Below are 24153 nucleotides of genomic sequence, written 5' to 3'. Positions count from 1 at the left end.
TAAATGGTGTGTGTGCACATGCATATGTAAACATGTGTAAATGTGTGTGGGTGTACGTGTGCTTCTGGGCACGTGTGTAGCATGTGCACGTGTGTAGTATGTGCACAAGCACACGTGTGTGTTCTATGGGCATGTGTAGGCATGTGTGTCTGTGTGCATGCATGCATGCATATGTGTATGTGCACATTTGCACATGTGTAGTGGTGTGTGTGTGTATTCTATGGGCATGTGTAGGCATGTGCGCCTGTGTGCATGCATGCATGCATATGTGTATGTGCACGTTTGCACGTGTGTAGTGGTGTGTGTGTGTTCTATAGGCATGTGGAGGCATGTGTCTGTGTGCATGCATGCATACATGTATGTGCACATCTGCACGTGTGTAGTGGTGTGTGTGTGCATGGGTATCTTTCATTTGCTACTCAGTGAGGTCTGTGGCTGCATGTGTCTGTGAGAGAGGCACCAGCCAGTACACCCTGGGTCCTGCAGGTGCTGGAGGCTGGAGCAGGTGGGCATCCATCATCTTCCTCCGCCATCTCCTACCCTATCCCCGGGCCATGGAGGAAGGCCTTACCTAACCTTGTGTGAGCATGTACCCTCCCAGTGGTCCATGGACAGTGTGACCTGGGCCCTCTGGTTCCCGTTGCCAAGCAGCTGGGGGGAAGATGAAAACCTTTCTCAGCTGAGTACGTGGGTCAGATAAAGCTCCAGTCTGGGGGGAAAGCTCTAGTCTCTGCTGCAGCCCACTTGATGTGTGACTCGGAGCTCAGCTGGCTCCTGCTCTTTGCCTCTGGTGTCCTCCTGAGAAACAGCACCACCAGAGCAGCCTGGTCTCTGACAGTGGGAATCTTGTATACACAGCAGGCTCAGGAAGTCCCTCGAAGGTGACTGGGGTCATGGCCACGGGCCCTCTTCTCATCTGCCTGGGTGGGAACTTTCCACGCCCAGCGAGGAAACTCACTGTAGAGAGAAGTCGGTTGTCCAGCTGTGTTAACGCTGAGGCCCCCAGCTGGCCTGAAAATGCCCGCCTGGACAAAAGCCACTATGCCTGGAGTGGCCAACGAGCCTGGGTCACGGTGTGATGGCTGGGAAGTTACTTAACCCCCAGGGGCTTCTCTCTAAAACGGGTCCTCAGGTGCAATTCTGGCCCTATTCATCCAATGGAAGGCTCTGGGGAGGTGCTTGAGCATCTTGAGAAGTTGTAACCGTTTACAAATAAAAAGCTCCACAGTGAGGATGAAAGTGACACCCATTCTGGTTCTCTTAGAATCAGCTGGAGGATGGGCCTCCTCTCCCCAAGGAAAAGAAACCTTTCCCCAGGTTCCTGCTCTGGGTTCAGTCCCTCCTCTGACATATAGAATGTTCCAGAAGTTAACAGACTCAATCTCTGCACAGATCTGCAGAAGCCTGGTAGTCAATAAGAGATTCCTTCTTTCTTTCCCTCCCCTCCCTTCCCTCCCTCCCCTCCCTCCCCTCCCTTCCCTGCCTGCCCACCCACCCACCTGCCTGCCTGCCTTTCTTTCCTTTTTTTGTTTTGACAGGGTCTCACTCTGTCATCCAGGTTGGGATGCAGTGGTGCAATCTTGGCTCACTGCTCCGCTGTGAACCAGGCCTCCCAGGCTCAAGCGATCCCTTCCACCTCAGCCTCCTGAGTAGCTGGGACCACAGGCATGTGCCGCCACACCTGGCTAATTTTTTGTATTTTTGGTAGAGATGGGGTTTCGTCATGTCGCCCAGGCTGGTTTTGAACTCCTAAGCTCAGGCGATTCACCTCCCCTCGGCCCCGTAAAGTGCTGGGATTACAGGTGTGAGCCACGGCACCCGGCTCAGAGATAGTTTCTATAAAAGGCGGCTTCTTGCCCTCTCAGCACACCATCACGGAGGAGTGAAGGGCGCTTTCAGAGACATGGAGGGCCAGGCGCCTTGTGACCACACGCATGAGTGGCCAGCACACGGGAGTGGTGGGGGCAGCTGGGTCCCTGGGTGCCTGACGCAGGTGGGGCCCAGCCCAGGGCAGTGGGGTCCGGATGGAGACTCCCGGCGGCAGCTCATCTTTCTGCATGAGGAATGCAGTGCTGGAACCTTCTGAGCATATTCTCAGGGCTAAAAAGGTGAAGGGAGCAGCTGGGCCGGGTGGGGCGGGTGGACATCCACTGGGTCGGACGATGGCTCCCAGGGGATCTGGCGGTTTTCGGCAGTTACTTCACAGGACAGAGGCTCTCACCCAAGCCACCTGAAGGAGGGGCGTGGAGTCGCTCTGGAGGCCCAGCGAGCTTCTGCCTCCACCGGGAGGGGCAGCTTTAAGCTCGTTCCAGGAGCAGCTGGGCTGCCAGCCAGTCTGTCCCACTGTGGCCACACATGGCCACTGATGGATTTGGAATTTGGAGGTTCATAAATAATGAACACTTCCTGGAGCCAAATCCCTGCTCCCAGCTGCGTTGCCAGGACTCCGGAATCCACTCCTGGTCTGTGCCATCAAGCTAAGGAGGTCAGGAAGTCACAACTGGGCCTGGGGGTTTTCACCACAAGGTGTCTTTGTTTAAAGGCAGCAAAACTCTGAGGTCTAAAAGGCGAAGGTCTCTAAGGATGAGGACGGCTCAAGCCAGAGGAGCCCACTGTGCAAGCTGCAAGGCCCTGGGCAAAATGAAAAAGGGCCTCTTGTTTAAAATGACTCAGAGTCTCTGGGTGGTGACAGCAGAGCGTTACACAAGTACGGGGCTCGTGTGACAGTGGGTACAAGCCCTCCTGGTATGAGAAGTGTATTGGTGCAGTGGCTCACGCCTGTAATCCTAGCACTTTGGGAGGCTGAGGCAGGTGGATCACTTGAGGTCAGGAGTTTGAGACCAGCCTGGCCAACATGGTGAAACCCTACGAAAAAATACAAAAACTAGCCGGGGGTGGTGGCGCACGCCTGTAATCCCAGCTACTCGGGAGGCTGAGACAGGAGAATCACTTGAACCCCAGATGCAGAGGTTGCAGTGAGCCAAGATCACATCACTGCACTCCAGCCTGGGCAGCAGAGCAAGACTCTGTCTCAAAAAAAAAAAAAAAGTGTATTATTCCATGCCTCTGAGAGTGAAGGACGGGCTGTCCTCACATATGCCTGATTGGTATACTGACCATTTCCTGTTGAAACACTGGAGAAACTGTAGTTTCAGAAAGGGTGAGCTGACCTGTCGCTTCCTACATGCAGCCAGCGATAGACAGGCCTCTGGGAGGGGTCCCCTCTCTGCACCAGGACGAGAAAACAGCCCTTGTCACCAGAGGCTGGTCACTGGAGGCTGCAGTGGGCCTGAGTAAACATACGTAACGGAGTAGCCCTTATCTTCTACTGCTTTACACCACCCTGTATATCTCCTGGGGACTCCACTAGCAAATGTACTGTCCTAGCCAGATTTTCTTTGCCCTGTCATTTCTTTTCAAATTTATCATTCTTTGTCTAAAAAGTACAAAAGCATCTTGCTTTGGTCACTTCTTTGGGTTTCACTCTCTTGCGGAAGATCCTTGCGTATATGTGAAATCAATACAATTTGTATGCTATTCTTGTTAATCTGCCTGGTGTCCATTTGGTTTCTAGATCCAGCTGAAGTGCTCACTAAGAGCTAAATGGCGGTTGGAGGTGACCTCTGGCTCCTCTAGTCCCCCAGTCTCCACCCGCTCCCAGGGCTGTGGGCAGGTCTTATCTTTACTGAGCTGCCAAGAGCTGAACCAGAGAGGGGCCTTCTAGAACTTCTAGAAGGAGCTGGGGGTGAGGCAGCCACACTTCTGGCTTGGGTGCGAGTGCACTGCTCAAGAACAGCTACAAGGTGATGTCTTGCTGTGCAAAGTAGCTGGGTGAGCGGCTCACAGGGCAGCGTCCTAAGGACAACAGCAAAGCTTTGAGATGATAAGGACGTTCCTGAAGAGGGAAACACGCCAACAATGGAAGTATCACAAGTCGGAAGCGGGGGTTGGGGGGGAACAGACGACAAATGTCACACATCTGTGACAACTGGAAGAGCCATTAGCAATGGTGTTTTGGAAGGATCTTTTAAATTCATGACATCTCTTTTCACTTGGAATAAAGCAGATTCCTAATCATAGAGAATGAGCTTAATGTTGCTGAATATACACTTGTGCTCAAAGAAGGACTACAGCTTCAGTGGTGACTATCAATGTGGGATAGATTCAGGAGTGATTTTAATTTTCCTCCTTATACCTTTCTATATTTTCCAAATTTGCTACAGGACTAGATATTACTTGTATAATAAAGTACGAATTTAATAAGTGATTCCAAAGAAGATGCACAAATAACCAATCAACATATGAAAAGATGCTTCACATCATTAGTTATTAGGGGAATGCAAATCAAAACCACAATGATAAAGGTCTAATACCCACTAAGATGCCTATAACGACAACAACAAACCAGATAATAAGTGTTGGCAAAGACAAGGGGAAAACGAACCCTCCTACACTGTTGTCAGGAATGTAAAATGAAGCCACTGTGGAAAACAGTCTAGCAGTGCCTCAAAAGCTTAAACCTACCGTTCGCTTGTGACCTAGCAATTCCACTCCTAGATATATGCCCAAGATAACTGGAAACAGGTGTTCCAACAAACCATGCACACAAATGTTCACAGCAGCCAAAACCTGGAAACAACCAAAGTGTCCATCATCTAATAGAAACAAAGTATGGTATAACCACACAATGAAACACAACTCAGCCATAAGAACCAGGGAGATTCTGATACATGCTACGGTGTGGGAGAATCTCAAAAACACTGTCCTAAGTAGAAGAAGCTGGTCATAAAGGACCCCACATGGATGATCCTATTACATGAAGTGGGCAGAACAGAAAAATCTAGATTCAGAAAGTAGAGTCATGGTTGCCAGGGCTCTGGTAAAGGGGAAACCAGGGAGTGACTTTTTTTTTTTTTTTTTTTTTTTGAGATGGAGTCTCACTCTGTTGCCCAGCCTGGAGTGCAGTGGTGCGATCTTGGCTCACTGCAACTTCTACCTCCCAGGTTCAAGCAATTCTCCTGCCTCCACCTCTTGAGTAGCTGGGACTACAGGTGCACACTACCATACCCGGCTAATTTTTGTATTTTTAGTAGAAACAAAGTTTCATCATGTTAGCCAGGCTGGTCTCGAGCTCCTGACTTCAGGTGATCCACCCACCACCTCAGCCTCCCAAAGGGATTACAGGAGTGAGCCACGGTGCCTGGCTGGGAGTGAGTTCTAATGGGTACAAAGTTTCTTTTTGGGGTGATGCGAATGCTCTGGGATCAGAGAATGGTGATGTTTGCACAGTCTTGTGAACATGCAAAAAGCCACTTAATGGTGCACTTTAAAAGTAAATTTTATGGCATTGAAATTATATATCAATTTAAGAAAAGAAAAAAGGTTGGTGTCCTGTATGAATTCCTTTAGATCACAGAATAATACAAAACTAAACAGGCGAGGGTTAACTGTCAAAATTTGATTTGAGGCCAGGTGTGGTGGCTCACACCTGTCACCTCAGCACTTTGGGAGGCTGAGGTGGGAGGACCCTTGAAGACAGGAGTGTAAGACCAGCCTGGGCAAGATAGTGAGACTGTCTCTAAAAAATAAACATTGCTTTTAGGCTGGGTGTGGTGATGCACACCTATAATTCCAGCACTTTGGGAGGCTGAGGTGGGAGGACTGCTTGAGGCCAGGAGTGTAAGACCAGCCTGGGCAAGATAGTGAGACTGTCTCTAAAAAATAAACATTGCTTTTAGGCTGGGTGCGGTGGTGCGCACCTGTAATTCCAGCACTTTGGGAGGCTGAGGTGAAAGGATCACTTGAGTCCAGGAGTTTAAGGCTGCAATGAGCTATGATGCACCTCTGCCCTCCAGCCTGGGTGACAAAGGCAATCCTGTCTCTTAAAAAGAGAAAAAAATTGGTTGGGCGTGTTGGCTCACGCCTCTAATCCCAGCACTTTGAGAGGCCGAGGTGGGCGGATCACAAGGTCAGGAGTTTAAGACCAGCCTTGGCAATATGGTGAAACCCCATCCCTACTAAAAATATCAAAATTAGCTGGGCGTGTTGGCGCACGTTTGTAATCCCAGCTACTCGGGAGGCAGGAGAGTCGCTTGAACCCGGGAGGTGGAGGTTGCAGTGAGATGGTGCCACTGTACTCCAGCCTGGGTGACAGAGTGAGAGTCTGTCTCAAATGAATGAATGAATGAATGAATGAGAAAAAATTATTTTGCAACCTGCTTTGATTGAATTAACCTCTTTGAAGCATCTGGAGGTTGCCTCTGTTGAAGGTAAGTGTTGACTCTAGACTCACATCTGCAGATGGTGTCCAATCCACCACTCCCAGCCATGTCCTCTTGGCTTCCTGTGCCAGGTCTCTTAGAAACACGGGTTCCTCCTTGGACCCAGGGCTCCTAAGCCACACAACCTGGCCGTGGACAGGGGGCTAGAGTGTCGTCCAAGATGCTCGCCTTGGTTACATGATTTGTTTGAGCAGGAGTCTGCCCTTTACACATCCACTCTACATATGCATGCCTTAAATTTAATCTGTAAATGTGGAGGTTTCATCGTTACCAGCACGCGGCCCCCATAAGCCAATGTTTATTCATAATCCCTGAATCTGTTTCCCATCGTCTATTTCAGAGGAGCCAAAAACAACATCTTCATTCAATAACAGAGCACCATATGACAGCTTTCATTTCCCAGAATGAGCCATGGCATGCTCTCGGGGGTGGCCTTTGGCCTCCATCTGTGCCCCAGCTAGAACGGGACTCCCAGCCCTGGCTGATCAGACCCAGACTTGGTGTCCCAGTGTCAAGCGAGAGACCGCAGGTCTGTCCTCACTAGGTTCCCATCTGACAGATGGCACATCAGTGGTGCCACTGCACATACTGGGAGCAGCCCATTCCTTCTACATTTTCAGGGCATGACAACATCAGGCTTCTGGAACACGCAAGAATCCAAGACACTGATGGCATGAGCGAGGCGGGGCAGGTCACCCACCTCTCCCATGTGGATGTCCAAGCCCCAACCCCATTCCTCTGGCTCCACATGGGCAGGGCTGAGGCCGGCAAACTGGACTTGGGGGGCAGGACAAGCATGCAGAGTTTAAGGCCACGGTGCATCTGGGTTGGCTGAAGGTAACTGATACCTTAACACTCTCTAGGGGCCAAAGACTCGAACACAACCTGACCTGGAATGCCAGTGATGCTGCTGGTATCTCCAAGAGCCTCATACACACCTCACTGCTTTCCTTGTTGCTCACAAACTCTATGGTTTTAAAGACATTTCACTGGGTAATGTTGTAAAGGTTTACAATAGGAAGGGGTGCACAACTGGAATTGGGGTGAGCTGTGTGTGAAAGGTAGAGTGAGTATCTATAAACACCCCCAAGCAAAGCCCATCCATCCATCCACCTAGTCACCCATCCTCCCACCTACCCACCTAACTGGGTAGGTCTCACTAGATTCCCACCCACTCACCCATTTATCCATCTACTCACCCACTCAGCCACCCATCCATTCACCCATCCATCTATCCATCACTTATCCACTCATCCATCCATACATTCATCCATGTATCCGTCCATGCATCCATCCACCCACCCATCCATCCACCCACCCACTCACCCATCCTCCCGTCTACCCACCTAACTATTCATTTAGACATCTATCCACTCATTCACACACCTACTAACCAATTTATCCATCCACTCAGCCACCCTTCTGTCCTCCAACCTACCCACCTACCCATCCATCCATTCATCTACCCACCCATCCACTCATGCATCCATCCATTCGTTCACCCACTCACTCATTCACCCATCCTCCCCCATCCACATACCCATTTACACATCTGCCCATGTATCCACCCACTTATCCATTTATTCATCTACTCACTCACTCACCCACCCATCCATTCATCCACTTATCCATCCATTCACCCATCCATCCATCCACCCACCCACCCACCCATTCACCCACTCACCCATCCTCCCATCTACCCACCTAACTATTCATTTAGACATCTATCCACTCATTCACACACCTACTAACCAATTTATCCATCCACTCAGCCACGCTTCTGTCCTCCAACCTACCCACCTACCTATCCATCCATTCATCTACCCACCCACTCATGCATCCAGCCATTTGTTCACCCACTCACTCATTCACCCATCCTCCCCCACCTACATATCCATTTACACATCTGCCCATGCATCCACCCACTCATCCATTTATTCATCTACTCACTCACTCACCCACCCATCCATTCATCCACTTACCCATCCATTCACCTATCCATCCATCCATCCATCCATCCACCCACCCACCCATTTACCCACTCACCTACCCACTCACCCAGTCATCCATCCACTCACCCACCCATGCATCTATCCATCCACTCATCCATCCTTCCACCTACCCATCCATTTATCCATCCATCCATTCACCCACCCACCCATTTATTCATCTACCCATCCACCCACTCACCCATTAATCCATCTAACATCCCACTACTCTTCATCCTTCCAACCCCGCTAACCCATTTGTCCATCTGATCACCCACCCATCCATCCTCCCACCTACCTATCCATTTACCTATCCATTTACCCATCCAACCATCTGGAAGTACTTTCTCAGCCTCTACTCCATGCCAGGCACTGTGTGAGGTGCAGAGAATACTGATATGTATCAGTTGTATCCTCCTGGTTCTTGGCTCTCATGGAGGGTAGTAAACCGTGATCAATTCACTCCACAAACAGGTGTTTACAAATTGATCAACCTCCAGGTCCTTGCCCTCCGTCCTCTTGGCTTGCACCATTTGCACTTATTAAATCTGCTCCAACACGAGGTTCCTGATCCCAGCTCATCAAACACATCGCTGGGAAAGCTGCTTAAAAATACAATTCCCAGGTCCCACCCCAGACATTTTGGTTTCCTGAGGTGGAGGCACAGCCCTGGCATCCACATTACTTTTCTATAGACCAGGTTGAGGGCCATACCCTAACGCATGGCTGGCCAGACACAGCCTATGTTTTCTGGGTATCTGCAGCTGAGGAAGGAGAATGATGATAGGAGAGCCAGCTCGCTCCCCGTGCTTTCCAGGATGAATTCATTCCCCTCTCATAGCAGCCCTGTGGCAAACACATTACTGTCAATGCCGACAGAGGCTCAGAGAGGCTGAGTAACTTGCCCAAGGTCACACAGCAAGGAGACATAAATCAAGAGTCATGGAGTCTGATGTTTGCCTTTTCAACAGCAAAGAATCCAGGTCACACCCCCAGAACAGCCCTGAGACTGACCTAAAGAGGCTTCTAAATGCGGATGGGCCGGGGTACAGCCTTGTCAAGTAGCAGTCTCTGCCTTCAGCTCACACAACAAAACGGCCCCACAGAGGATAGGACTGTGTGGTAAGAAAGGGCGAAACTGAGAAGTCATCCACAGAATTCAGCTTGGTTTACAGCTGTGACTCTTCACCTCTGGAACAGACTAAATGTTTATGTCCCCCTCAAAACTATGTTGAAGCCATGACCCCCTCAATGTGACTGGATTTGGAGCAAGGACTTTAGAGAGATAATTAAGATTAAATGAAGGCATAATGCCAGACCTGAGAGGACTGGCATTCTTAAGAAGAGGAAGAGATAGCAGAGGTGTGTATGCACAAGGAAAGGCCCTGTGAGGACACAGCAAGAAGGTGGCCATCTGCAAGCCAGGAAGAGAGGCCTCACCAGGAACTTCCCCTGCCAGCTCTTGATCTGCAGCTTCTCGACTCCAGAATTGGAAGAAAATACATTTCTGTTGTTTAAGTTGCCCATTCTATGGCATTTCATGACGGCAGCCCAAGCTGACTAATATAGACCCTTCCCTGCCTACTGCCCTCCACACTGGCAGCACAATGTAGCACTAAGAAGGTTTCTAACCCCGTGAATGTTCGAGCCATGCCACTGCCCCTCTCTCCTGAACCCTCTGCCCACAGTGGCCGCTGCACAAGGTGACTTTCTGCAGACGCCACATCCTGTAGCGGCAGGAGGGGCTGCGGAGAAAAAAAAGGCAAGGTTGGTACCCAGCATCACCAGGTTGCCATAGTAACCCAGAGCAGGCACCACCACTGCTGGGAGGGGACAAGGAAGGCCTGGGCCCACAGCAAGGCCAGAGACTGGATCCTCCCAAAGGAACCTGAAGCAACACACAGACCTGGCAGAACTCTATTTTGAGGGTGAACCCGAGCATGGAAGCTGGTCTTTAAAACACAAAGCAGCTGCTATGAAACAGCAGCACATACCGCATGGCAGCAGGGCTCTGAGAGTGTTTTAATAAAGTGGCGTATGAGACAGAAAGGGCGGGGGATGCAGCAGTCTGCCACGGTTGTTTAACAAAAACATAATCATTAGCAGACAGGACAATGCGTCCTCATAGCTATTTTATGTTCTGCGAGGGAACAGCTAGTAACTTCTTTGGAAGCTGGCTTTTGTGGCTTATTAATATTTTAGATTATAATTGTGCTAATAAGAGTCATTTGTCTGTATTTTTAAATGCTCTAAAGATAACAAAAACATTCTATTTTGGAAGAACCAAACACGGGTATGCTGATGTTTTGCCGAGGGTTTATACACACAGTGACTAACGACACTTCATTTTAATAGGACTCCACCATGCCCTGTTCCATGGCTCCAACCAGAGCCGCCCAGAGATAAGGGTGACAGCTCCCACTCCCTTCATGTCCTTGGGAAGGCATTCCTACTCCCTGAGAAAGCAGGTCACAGCAATATCCTCCTCTGATCTTCAAAGAGCCCAGGTGCTTGGCATCCCTGCTGAAGGCACATCTCTAACTATGGCCTGCAGAGGTCCTGCCTGCCGCCTCCTCCTTCTGCTGGTTCCAGCACCCCAACCGTCCTTGGCAAGCCATCTTCCCTACACCCCTGACCCAGACCTGGCCAGTCACACTGGGGCGGATGCACCCACCCCTAGCCCCTGGTTCTGAGTGGGCAGGGACATCATTCAGGGCACACTGTAGGACTCTCGCTAAAAAGCTAGCACAGAGCCATTCTCTTTCTGCAGGACTTGGACCTGTGAGGATATAAGCCCTGGAGCTACCAGGGACCATCCTGAGAGGGAGTTGCTCACAGAATAAAACTCCCATAGAGAAATCAGGCCAAGAGATGGAATGAGAGCTACCTGGGCACATCATTTGAGCGGCTGGATCCAACTATGCCTGATACCAGACAATCTTAGGCTTCTCCATGATGTACACTAATAAATTCCTTTTGTAGGGACAGGGGTTGGAGGGAGTCCTGGGGTTCTGTCACCTCCAATTTAAAAAGCAATAATGACCAGAGCAGCCCGAGTTGTTACAGGGAAAGGGAGAGGCCCTGGGTCAGAGTTTAACGCCAGGGCTCCACGCCAGCCCTGCCATGAGCCAGGCATTCGATTCCCAGTAGCCAGAAGCCCAGATTTCTTCCTCTGAAAAGCAGAGGCCTGGTTCTAAATGAGTTTTCCCAAATCGGGGTCCAGAAACTCGAAGTTATCTGAGGGTCATCTCAGGTATGTTTATTCGGTGCCAACATGCAGATGATAACCTAAATACATGACTCTACACCTATCTTTAAAGACAAAACAGTTTTTCCCTGGTAATTGTTTTTTTTTTTTTTTTTTAAGACAGAGTCTTGCTCTGTTGCCCAGGCTTGGAGTGCAGTGGCATGATCTCGGCTCACTGTAACCTCCGCCTCTGGATTCAAGCGATTCTCTTCCCTCAGCCTGCCGAGTAGCTGGGATTACAGGTGCACACCACCACACCCGGCTACTTTTTTGTATTTTTCGTAGAGATGGGGATTCACCATGTTGGCCATGCTGGTCTCAAACTCCTGACCTCAGGTGATCCACCTGCCTCGGCCTCCCAAAGTGCTAGGATTACAGGCGTGAGCCACCGTGCCCGGGCTGTAATTCACATTTTCAAAGATAGAACTTCTGTTTCACAGTAGTTTGTTGTGTTTTGTGTTTTTTGTTGTTGTTGTTTGAATGCAGGAGATCTCCCTCTTAACAGTGACCTACACATTACTAAGTCGGAGAGATTTTGAACTAAGCAGTAACTATCATCCCTTCTGGTTCTCACCTTTTCTGGATGGTGTTTGTGTTGGTTCTCTGTGTATGAGCCCAAGGACTGAGGGGTTCCATTCGTCAGGTGAACCACATGCAAATCCTCAGGCTGCAGCTCACAGGACTGTGAGACCCCGGACCAGTTGCTTAATTTCCCTGAGCCCACATCCTTGCATGCAAAATAGGAATGGCAATACTGAACATGCAGGATTGTTTTGGAGACTGGAGGAAAACCGTGAGAAACGTCCGGTTTGAAGCCAGCCGCCCAACAGGCACTGGCTGGTGTCGGAATCAGGGTCAGGATTACTGTCATGGTGCTTCAGGACCTTCAGAGCCCCATGGTACCCACTGCCCCCCACAAACATCTGAAGCCCCCCAACCCAGGCATCTCTGAGAGCCTTAAGTTAAGGAGCTTGTCTGGGAAAGGGACTACTGCTCGGTCATCCTCAAAGCCACAGGGCAGAGTTTTCCAAACACAGTCAATCAGACACGTTTATTTCTAAAAGCAGCTCGCTATTTACTTATTTATTTATTTAAAGACAGTCTGCTCTGTTGCTCAGGCTGGAGCGCAGTGGTGTGATCTTGACTCACTGCAACCTCTGCCTTCCAGGTTCAAGCAATTCTCCTGCCTCAGCCTCCCGAGTAGCTGGGATTACAGGTGCCCGCCACCACGCCTGGCTCATTTTCAATAGAGATGAGGTTTCACCATGTTGGCCAGGCTGGTCTTAAATTCCTGACCTCAGGTGATCAGCCCACCTTGGCCTCCCAAAATGTTGGGATTACAGGCTTGAGCCACCACGCCCGGCCTTAAAGCAGTTCTTTAAGTTACCGTTTTAAGTGCAAAACCAGCCTCCCTGGCATAGATGGAAAGGAGCCTTCACATTCGATAAGGGGGACAGCAGGTTGTGGGGTCCCAGTCGAGTCGCACTGCCATCTGTGGAAGGCACTGGGCCAGGCCCACCTTCTCCAAGTTACAAGGAGGACTATGGACCACCAGAGCTGTGTGGAAGAGTCCCCAGCCCCCAGAAAAAAGGCCAACCACGCTCTGGGAGCAGACGTCTGCACACCTGCACCACTGACAAAGGTCTTGCTTCTGAAGTATACAAGGAGTGACCACAAATCAACACAAAACAGACAAGCCTAAAGAGAAACAGGCAGACGACCCGAACTGGCGCGTGGCCAAAGATGACACACAAACAGCCAGCCAATACATGCACAAAAAGGTGCTCGGCCTCAGAAGCAATGAGGGAACCGCAAATGGCAATCACCACCACCACATCATCGCACACGCAGAGCGCCCGCAGTGGAAGGGCCCGTCAGTGAGCTGGCAACGCGTGGGAACCATTACTCTTACAGACTAAGTGTTTGTGATCCCCTCCAGAATTCACGGACCCCCAATGTGATGGGGCCTTTACAGTGTGATGGGGTTTAGATGAGTCACGAAGCTGGGGTCCCCAAGATGGGATTCCTGCCGTCCTAAGAAGAGACAGCACAGTGCTCTTCTCTCTGTCTTTCTGCGGGTGAGGACACAGAGAGACGGAGGCTGTCTGCAAGCCAGGAAGAGGGCCCTTCCCAGAAACAGCCGTGTTGGCACCCTCATCTCTGACCGTCCAGCCCCCAGAACCAGCATTTCAGCCCTCCCAGCCCTCAGTGTTCTGTTACAGCAGCCTAGGATGACAAGGTCCATGCAGGACAGGGTTGAAGAATTCAGAAAAGCAGAGGACGTGTCCAGCCTGACCACGGTCACTCCTGGGGCACGGGCGACGGAAGGGCACCCATGTTTACACTGCGACACAAGGGTAGGGACTCCCACAGCAAGCGGCTTAGGACTCTCCATGGCGGAACAGAGGGACAAATCCCCAGTGAACGACCTCACAGTGAAAACAAGTGACCCAGATCTACCCGCATGACCCAGATACCAGGGACAGCTGTTGGGAGAGAAGCCAGCACAGTGCAGCACACGCCAATCCTGTCTCCATATGGCTCACGAGTGGGCAAAGCCCCACGACACTGTTTGGGGCTGTAATAAGAGCCTGGGACTAGAAATAAAATCAGGAAACAACTGTACGTGAGACCAGCCCTGGGCAGAGACAGTTATCCTGGGGAGGGAGCTGAGGAGGCAGAGGGTGTGTGTGGGGTGGGGTTGGGGGTGCTGGGTCCACAGGGTTTTTGTCATAACTGCCCACTGGATGTGCATTGTCTTGTGAACCTCTCTGCATGCTTGTCACACGCCACACAGAAAAATAAAAGCATCACACAGGCACTAAACAGCATCCTCCCAGCTATTCGGAAGGCCTGGAAGAGGAAGGAGTGAAGGGGAACGGCTGGATTCTGGGTCTGACCTGCAAGGTCGTCTCTCAGATGTCTCTCAGAGCCTTGGAGGTGACACAGACCCAGGGGGTGTGAGACGCAGGGCAGGGGCCACTGGGGACAGGCTGGAAGTGGGAACAAGTGGCCGCCTGATGGCCCCAGGGGTGTCTCTGGGGCAAAGCCGGGATGTTTCGGTGCTGCAGGAAGAAGCCGGGCACCCTGCTCTCCCAGCCAGGGTCTCACTTGGCACAAAGAGGCCTTGGGAGAATACACAGAAACCCCTGCATATTTTTTTTTTTTTTTTTTTGAGACAGAGTCTCACTCTGTCACCCAGGCTGGAGTGCAGTGGCGCGATCTCAGCTCACTGCAGCCTCCGCCTCCCGGGTTCAAGTGATTATTGTGCCTCAGTCTCCTGAGTAGCTGAGACTACAGGGCATGCGCCACTACACCCGGCTAGTTTTTGCACTTTCAGTAGAGACGGGGTTTCACCGTGTTGGTGAAGTGCAGTAGTGCGATCTCGGCTCACTGCAACCTCTGCCTCCTGGGTTCAAGCGATTCTCGCGCCTCAGCCCCTCGAGTAACTGGGATTATAGGCGCCATGTTGGCCAGGCTAGTCTCGAACTCCTGACCTCACAGGTGATCTGCCCACCTCAGCCTCCCAAAGTGCTGCATGGCCAGAGCCTTGGCAGTGCTGGTGTTCCCAGTATTACTATCAGGAAGCCCATTCCATCAGTGCTGTTGGTAACAATTCTTGTATGCGTACGGACTTTTACACTTTTGCATTCTTCTCTGTGAGCCCTTGTAACAACACTGCAGGGCGTGTCTATCTGCAGGGCATATAAATCCAACTTACAGATGAGAAAGCTGAGATATACAAGGGTAAAATAATTTTTCTTAAGGGTACCCAGTGTGGTTTTGATTCCTCTACATCAAGAGGGGATGTGAGGAAAGAAATGGAATTTCAAGAACTAGAAAGGGGAAAGCCAGGAGCTTCCTCCAAAGGAAGGGAAGGCTGCACAGGGCTGGGATGAGGAAGAGTATTTGTTCATGGCCAGAGAAGTAGGGTTCACCAAGGTGGAGTGCCAGACTTGACTAGCATCATCCCTTTGTCATCTTAAAACCTCTGTCACCGGCACCACCAGCATCATTGCTACTAGCATCACCACCACCATCAATCAGCATGACTTCCACCATCAACAGAATCACTACCATCATCACCAACAAAAACAGCATCACCACTATCATCACCATGACCACCACTACCAGCATCACCACCATCATCACCATGACGACTACCAGCATCACCACCATCACCACCATGACGACTACCAGCATCACCACCATCACCACCACCACCAGCATCACCATCATCACCATGACCACCACCACCAACATCACCATCATCACCATGACTGCCACCACCAGCATCACCACCATCACCATGACCAGCATCACCAGCATCACCACCATCATCACCATCACCACCACCACCATTACCACCATCACCACCATGACCACGACTACCAGCATCACCACCATCATCACCATGACTACCAGCATCACCACCATCATCACCATGACTACCAGCATCACCACCATCACCACCACCATCACCACCACCACCACCAGCATCACCATCATCGCCATGACTACCAGCATCACCATCACCACCACCACCACCAACATCACCACTATCATCACCATGACCACCACCACCAGCATCACCACCATCATCACCATGACTGCCACCACCAGCATCACCATCATCGCCATGACCACCACCACCAGTATCACTATCATCACCATGACCACCATCACCAGCATTACTACCATCATCATCATGACCAACACCACCACCAGCACCACCACCATCACTACCACAAACAGTGTCACCATGGCTGCCATCAACCACTTATCATCACTACCACCACCACCACCCCTGCTCCCTGACTCCAAGGCCACAAAATATTAACATCTCAGAGACTGGCTGACCTTGGGGATGCTCCAGCCTGACAGGTAAAGGAAACAGATGTCAGCTCAGATGTATCTATGTTTAGGTCCTGGGTTGGCCACCTATGCTTCTAAGCAAGTCACTCACCATCTCTGACCTTGTGTCTGAAATGGACTAACGGCTGGGCGCAGTGGCTCAAGCCTGTAATCCCAGCATTTTGGGAGGCTGAGATGGGTGGATCACGAGGTCAGGAGATTGAGACCATCCTGGCTAACACGGTGAAACCCCGTGTCTACTAAAAAATACAAAAAACTAGCCGGGCGAGGTGGAGGGCGCCTGTAGTCTCAGCTACTCGGGAGGCTGAGGCAGGAGAATGGTGTGAACCCAGGAGCCGGAGCTTGCAGTGAGCTGAGATCCGGCCACTGCACTCCAGCCCGGGAGATAGAGCAAGACTCCGTCTCAAAAAATAAAATAAAATAAAATAAAATGGACTAACATCACTGCATGTCCCCCTCCCAAGTTTAGTCTGAGGATCACATGAGTTATCTGTAAACATCAAATGAGAGGTGACAGGATGCAACCACAGGGACAAGGTTTGGAACTGTGTGCTCTGAAAAGGCTGGAACGATAACATTACATGGCCTGTAGGGTGGGGGAACTTGACTGACTCCAGTGCATACTTGATATGGCTCCTGAGGGAGAGCAGGTGGATCCCAGAGGCTGACCTAGTGTTGAACAGGGAGGCGTGGCAGCCAAGAGGACAGGTCCCCCACCCACGGCCATCATGATGAAGACTCTCCTCGTTATGTCCTCTTCTTATCAATGGCCACAGATAAGAAATCTCAAAGGACAGTGGCCCCAAGTCACTTGTGACTTCAGCAGTCCCCCTTTATCCACGGTTTCACTTTCTGAGGTTTTAATCACCCACGGTCAATTAAAGTCTGAAAATAATGAACAGAAAAGTCCAGAAATAAACAATTGAAAAGTTTTCAATTGCACGCCATTCTGAGTAGCGTGATATCGAGTGCCGTTCCGCCCAGGGGAAGTGACTCATCTCTTTGTCCAGCGTACTCCTGCTGTCTACACCACCCACTGGTTAGTCACTTAGGAGCTGGCTCTGATACCAGACCAAAAACACGGTATATGCAGTACAGGGTTCAGAGCTGTCCCCCGTTTCAGGCACCCAATGGGGATCTTGGGACGTATCCCCTGAAGATAACGGGGGACTGCTGCAGTCACAAAACAGTCGGCAAAACCAAGAGGTCCCCATCCTTCTCCTGCCCAGCCCTGACCCAAGGGTTGGATTTGGGAAGAGGAGATTTATACTCCAAGTGTGTCCTGAAACCCCAAAGAGGCCACACAGGGTGTCCTATTGGAGACACGAGGGGACGGCTCCAGGTGTGGCTTCAGATGGCAGAGGAGCAATGCACTGCACTCGGGGCGATTTCTGGGAGGAGGAAACACATGCCAGCCTCACCACCACCCTGTCGGGTCCACGTGATCTGAAGGAGAGATCTGAGAATGTTGTGCCCATTAGCCCTTGGGGTGCGGGGCTGGTGGCAGTCCGGAGACACTTCTCAGAGCAAATGGCAACGCGAAGCTGTAAGATGCTCCCAGTAAGGGCCTCCTACGCTGGTAAATTCGAGAGTGGCTGGAAAGGAGAGTCCGTGGCAGAGATTCTGAATGGGAACAGTCCACGGAAAGAGAGCTTGGGAATGTGGACAGCCTGACCTACATGTTTCCCGGACACATACACAACACGTGTTTCCTGATCAATAAGCAGGGATCATAAAGGGACCTTCCATAAAGGGCAATTAGGAGGTTCAGATGAAGTCCTCTCTCTTCTCCATTGAGTGCCACAAAAAAGTAGAAAGGACACAACTGCAAACCACATCTGTTCCCTGGTCAGAGCTCTGACTTTCTGATCTAGACCCTGTGCTTATGGCTAGCTTCTAGAAACTTCTAGAGAGCCAGGGGGACTATTCTTAAATGCAGACTTATCCCACAAGAGTGGCCAGTCAAGGGAAGGCGCGGCTAATCCCATCCTACACTCACATCTTCTACCCAGTCGAAAGCCCTGCACCAGCGAGTCAGCCAGAAGATTCCGGAAGCCCATTTGGCAGAGAATCCCATCAAGTCACTTCCTCGGTGGTCTCTGTAGCTGATTAAGGATCCCGACTCCAACAAGCTCTGGCAGTGCATACGGCACAGGACATGCTGAAACTACACTGGCACTGGGGTGCTCATCTGGGTAGGTGCCCAGGAGTGAAGAGTTGAGAATGTGGCATCTTATGCCCCGGTCTGAGCTGCCTGGCTGTGAGGCCACCACTCCTACCTCAGTGGCTTTCAGGTGACCAGATCCTACTTGTCTCTGGAGGATGGAAACAGGGATGTACAGTGGTGACTCATCACACCCATTTTCTCATCACGTTCTACATGAACGTTGCTCACTGATAGTCAAGTCTTTTCTTTGTTTCAGCAGCTAAAATACGATTTCCTCTGGTGCTGCTTGGCCTTGTCATTTTCTCAGGGATAAAGAGAGAGCCCTGGGCTGACAGCTTCCATGTACACATAAGATGTGTCGCTGAAAATTGCATGCACATGCATTGATTTTTCATAAACTGCCTCATCCACGGGTGCCAACTGATTACTTTGAAAATATTTTATCTTTGTTTCTTAGTCAAGATACATCATCCGGGGCAGCCCTGATTTCAATTTGTAGAATTCTGAGGAGGAAGGATCAAGTGATTCTACAATCCACCAGCCTGAATTCACAGATGAGGAAATCAATGCCTTGGAAGATGCGGAAGGTAGTCAAGGTCCCCGGCAGGGGAGGTGGGCACTGTCCCTCCATCCAGGGTGCATGTCTGGCCCCAGAGGCTCAGCTTTATGGGCCAACTGACCAGGGTATAGCACCCGATTATGCAGCCAAGTACTAGCCTAGGTGTTGCTGGGAGGGTATTTTGTAGACGTGGCTAACATTTACAGTCTGTTGGCTTGAAGTCAAAATTTTTCTCAGTAATGTGGGTGGGCCTCCTCCAATCAGTTAAAAGGTCTCAAGAGCAAAATTGAAGTTTCTCTGAGGAAGAAGAAATTCTGCCTCCAGGCTGCAGCACCAGCTCCTGTCCGGTGTTGCAGGCTGCTAGACTGCCCGGAGGATTTTAGACTCGCCCGTTCCCACAATTGGGTGAGCCAATTCCTTGAAATGAGTCTCTTAATACATATGCTCTATCTGTATCTACATCTGTGTCTGTGTCCTACTGGTCGTTTTCTCTGGAGAATCTTGACTCAAAGAGTCACCAGGAGGTGATTGGCCCGGGACCACAGGGCCCAGCATCTGCAGCATCCAGGTTCCCTCCACAGGGTGTCACGGGTAATGACGTGTGTCCCTGCTGTGCCAGAGCCTCACACAAGAGGGCAGCATTTCTCCATTCTCTCTCCCTGTCTCTGCAGGCTGCGGGCAGGGGGCCCTCGAGGATGACCAGGCCACATAATGGAAGGGCCTGGACTGCTTGGTCACATCATGGAGAAAATCAGCCCGTCTGTTGACCAGAAGAGACCACACTGGGTAGCAACTGGGCAGGAAAAAAACCTGCACTCCATTAAGCCACTGAAGTTGTGGGTTAACTTGTCATAGCAGCTGACATTGTGCTACCTTATACAAACGGGTGGAAAGCTTTAGAGTCTAGACAAAAGCCAGACCTTCCAACTCCTGACGGATCAAGTACGACACCACCCAACCTCCTTTTCACTAACGTGGTGGGCCAACTGATACGCACTCTGTCCTGGATAGGCACCGTGCAGGACACAGGTGTCCCCGCCCTCAGGGAGCTTAAACTCTAGCAGGATGGGGTGAGGACATGCATGTAATTAGCCACCAATTTTCCAGAGCACCATCTTCCGAGATGCCTCTCCTCCTGCTATAACAACATAGTCATATGTGGCACTTTGCTCTCAGGTCTCTGGGCTGATGCATGCAAAGAGGTGAGATTTTATAAATCTGGGCATGCCTCCATCTCTTATGCACAGAAACAAAAAAGCTACCATCATAAACTTGCCCCCAACTCTTCACACGCATCATCTCCAGCCTTCACATTTCAGATAAAGAAGTCTACTCAGAGCCAGCCAGAGACAGCTGAGCTGAGAACAGACCTGGATATGTTTCTGCTTCCCCACTGCTTCAGGTGGATATGCAGGAGGATTAATCACCGGCAGTCACACATCAGGATCACCACGCTGATCACTGCACGAGAAATGCTGCCCTGATGCAGGTACAGGTCACAGCTCAAGCATTAGTAGTCACAAACAATGGGTCATGCTCCTTGCCCAGTAACTCCCTATCTGTGTGCTCCAACATGCTGGGATGGGGATGCTCATGTGTACAATGCAGGTGATGATTCCTGCCCTACTTATTCCAGAAAGTTGGATGAGACAGCATGTAGGAAAGCCCACTGAACACTGTGAAGTCCCATAAACATGCAGTCTTAAGAAATTACAACTAAGGTCCAGGTGAGTGAGCCCATCATATCTTGAAGGCATAACCACCAAACTATTCATGGAACTAAGCTGAACTTCTATCATTTGACCAACCATTCATCCATCCATCCATCCATCCATCCATGCATCCATTCATCCAACCAACCAGCCAGCCAGTCAACCAGCTAACCAACCAACCAACTAACCAACCAGTCAGCCAACCAACCAGTTAATCAACCAACCAACCAATCAGCCAGCCAGACAGCTAATCAACCAACCAACCAACTATTCAGCCAGAGAGCTAATCAACCAGCCAGCCAACCAGCCAGCTAGCTAATCATCCATCCATCCATCCATCCATCCATCCATCCATCCATCCATCCATCCATCCATCCAATCAACCAGCCAACCAGCCAACCAGTCAACCAGCCAACCAACCAACCAACCAACCAGCCAGCCAGCCAGCCAGCCAGCTAATCAACCAACCAACCAGCCAACCAACCAACCAACCAACCAGCCAGCCAGCCAGCCAGCCAGTCAGTCAGCCAGCCAGTCAGCCAGCCAGCCAGCCAGTCAGTCGACCAGCTAATCAACAAACCAACCAATGAGGACCACCATTTGATTTTGCTGTTTATTACCCCAAACCTCCAGTGACTGTCATGAGGCAATGAGAATTCACTAGGTCCTGAGCAGCCACTGCTTTACTGAGTTATTCATTCTGTGAGTCACTCACTTATTTCACTTAATGTTCATGAATGGGGTTTACCAACTAAATGTTCATTTTACAACATAAAGCAGTGGTGCTCCATAAAAGAGAAACAGCTTCCAAGGATGCAAGCAAGGCCAACTGTGTAGAAAGAGCTTGCTGGATGGGAACATCTAAAAACATTTTGTGCCATCTTCCAGATTCTATGTATATTCAAAGTCTTCTAATTTTCAACATCAAAAAAGCTACAAGAAGGGCCAGGCACGGTGGCTCACACCTACAATCCCAGCACTTTGGGAGGCCAAGGCAGGAGGGTTACTTGTGCCTAGGAGTTCAAGAACAGCCTGGACAACATAGTGACAACTTGTGTCTACAAAAAGATATAATAATAAAATACATTTTAAAATAAGGCAGGAGAATCATTTGAGCCTGGGAAGTCAAGGCATGTAATGAGCTGTGACGGCACCACTGCATTCCCACTTGGATGACAAAGCAAGACCCTGACTCAAAAGAAAAAAGTGACCAAAAGCACTGACGTGAAAGAAAAAAAGAATAATTTGGATTAGATTCAAAATTTTAAAAACCCTTCTACTCATTAAAAGACATACAGTTGACCCTTGAACAACATGGGTTTGAACTGCATGGGTCTACTTACATGTGGATTTTTCAACTAAATGTAGATTGAAAACACACTGTGTGATATAAAACCTGCATATACAGAGTGCTGACTTCACATACACAGGTTCCATGGAGCTGACTGTGGGACCTGAGGTGGATTTTGGTATATGGTGTGAGGGGGTGGTGTCCTGGAACTAATCCCCATGTATACTGAGAGATGACTGTAGTTAGAAAAATGAAAAGGCAAGTCACAGGCTTGGAAAAATGCAGCATATATTTGACAAAGGACTGATAAACAGAATATATAAAGAACTTCTACAAACCAATAAGGAAAAGATGAACACCACCATTAAAAATGAACCAAAGACTTAAAGAAGCAATACGTAGAGCAAATGAGCACACAAAGAGACGCTTAATAATCATCACCAGAAAAATGCAAATTACACCCACAGTAAGGTATCATTTCATATCCATTAGAATAGCTAAAGTTAAACAGACTGATATTGCCAAATGTTGATGAGAAAGTGGAGCAACTGGAACTCTCACACACTGCTGGTAGGAGAACAAAATGGGACAGCACTTTGGAGAACTGTGTGGTAGTTTCTTATAAAATGAAAATGTTATCATACAACCCACCAGTTTTCTACCTAGAGAAATAAAAATGTATGCCCTTAGAAAGACTCACACGAAAACCTTTTTTAGCAGGTTTCATTCATATTAGCCAAAACTGAGAAGCAATCCACACGTCCATCATCAGCAGAATGATCAAACTGTGGTGTAAATACATCACAGAACACTACCCAGCAATAAACATTTATAAACTGCTGTCCGGACAGTGGATCATGCCTGTAATCCCAGCACTTTGGGAGGTCGAGGTAGGTGGATCCCTTGAGGTCAGGAATTCGAAACCAGTCTGGCCAACATGGTGAAATCCCCTCCTTATTAAAAACACAAAAATGAGCCAGGTGTGGTGGTGGGAGCCTGTAATCCCAGCTACTAGGGAGGCTGAGGCATGAGAATCACTTGAACCCTGGAGTTGGAGGTTGCAGTGAGCTGAGATGATGCCACTGCACTCCAGTCTGGGCAACAGAGACTCCGTCTTAGAAAAAAAAAAAAATATAAACCACTGAGTCCTGCAATACATAGCTGATATCCCAGGCATTAGGCTGAGGGAAAGAAGTTAGGCCCGAGAATTCAAGCTGCAGGGTCCCATCTACATGAAATCCAACGATAGGCAAAACTGGTAGAAATAAGAATTGCACTTGCTTCTGTTGTGGTATGGGGAGGGATGGCTGAAGACAGTCTGAGATCACTTCCTAGGGTGAAGGAAAGGTGTTTTTAAAAATTATTTTATATATTTTTTGAGACGGAGTTTTGCTCTTGTCATCCAGGCTGGAGTGCAATGGTGTGATCTTGGCTCACTGCAACCTCCACCTCCCAGGTTCAGGTGATTCTTGTGCCTTGGCTTCCCAAGTAGCTGGGATTACAGGCATGCACCATCACACCCAGTTAATTTTTGTATTTTTAGTAGAGACAGGTTTCACCATCTTGCCCAGGATGGTCTCAAACTCCTGACCTCAAGTGATTCACCCGCTTCGGCCTCCCAAGGTGCTAGGATTACAGGCATGGGCCACTGCACCCGGCCTGTGAAGGAAAGTTTTAATATCTTCTTTGCAGTTAAAGATGTGGGTATATACATTTGTCAAGATGCATTGAACTAGATTTTTCTTATAATCTTTGTGTTTCTCTGTATGTAAATCACACCTCTATAAAAGAAGATAATACAAAAGAAGGTGCTAAATCACGATCTTAGAACGCCCAAGGGCAAACAGAACCCAGCAGGAACCACTGTGGAATCCTCCCCACCCTCCTCAACTCCTTTGTGCTGTGACCTCAGTGCACCCCAGGTCACAGAGACACCTTCCTTCCCTGACCCACAGCCTTTGTGTTAGAGGAGAGTCCTGATGTTCATTTTTGTTATCTGTGTTAGGGAGAAAGATGGCCCCTCCCAAGGATGC

The 24153-nt window shown here is 49.7% G+C and overlaps 1 protein-coding gene and 1 pseudogene across 3 annotated transcripts in view; one reads left to right on the top strand and one right to left on the bottom strand.

Moving 5' to 3' along the window:
• The window catches only part of LOC126935966 (uncharacterized), a 376899-nt pseudogene extending 361852 nt beyond the window's left edge, over positions 1 to 15047 (top strand).
• SHANK2 (SH3 and multiple ankyrin repeat domains 2) overlaps positions 1 to 24153 on the bottom strand; it is a 666329-nt gene that overhangs the window by 307577 nt on the left and 334599 nt on the right. The gene's annotated exons all lie outside the window — the stretch shown is intronic.

Source organism: Macaca thibetana, chromosome 14 (genome assembly GCF_024542745.1).
Source record: "Macaca thibetana thibetana isolate TM-01 chromosome 14, ASM2454274v1, whole genome shotgun sequence".
NCBI classification, from domain to species: Eukaryota; Metazoa; Chordata; class Mammalia; order Primates; family Cercopithecidae; genus Macaca; species Macaca thibetana.
This window is presented reverse-complemented; position numbering and strand designations above follow the sequence as displayed.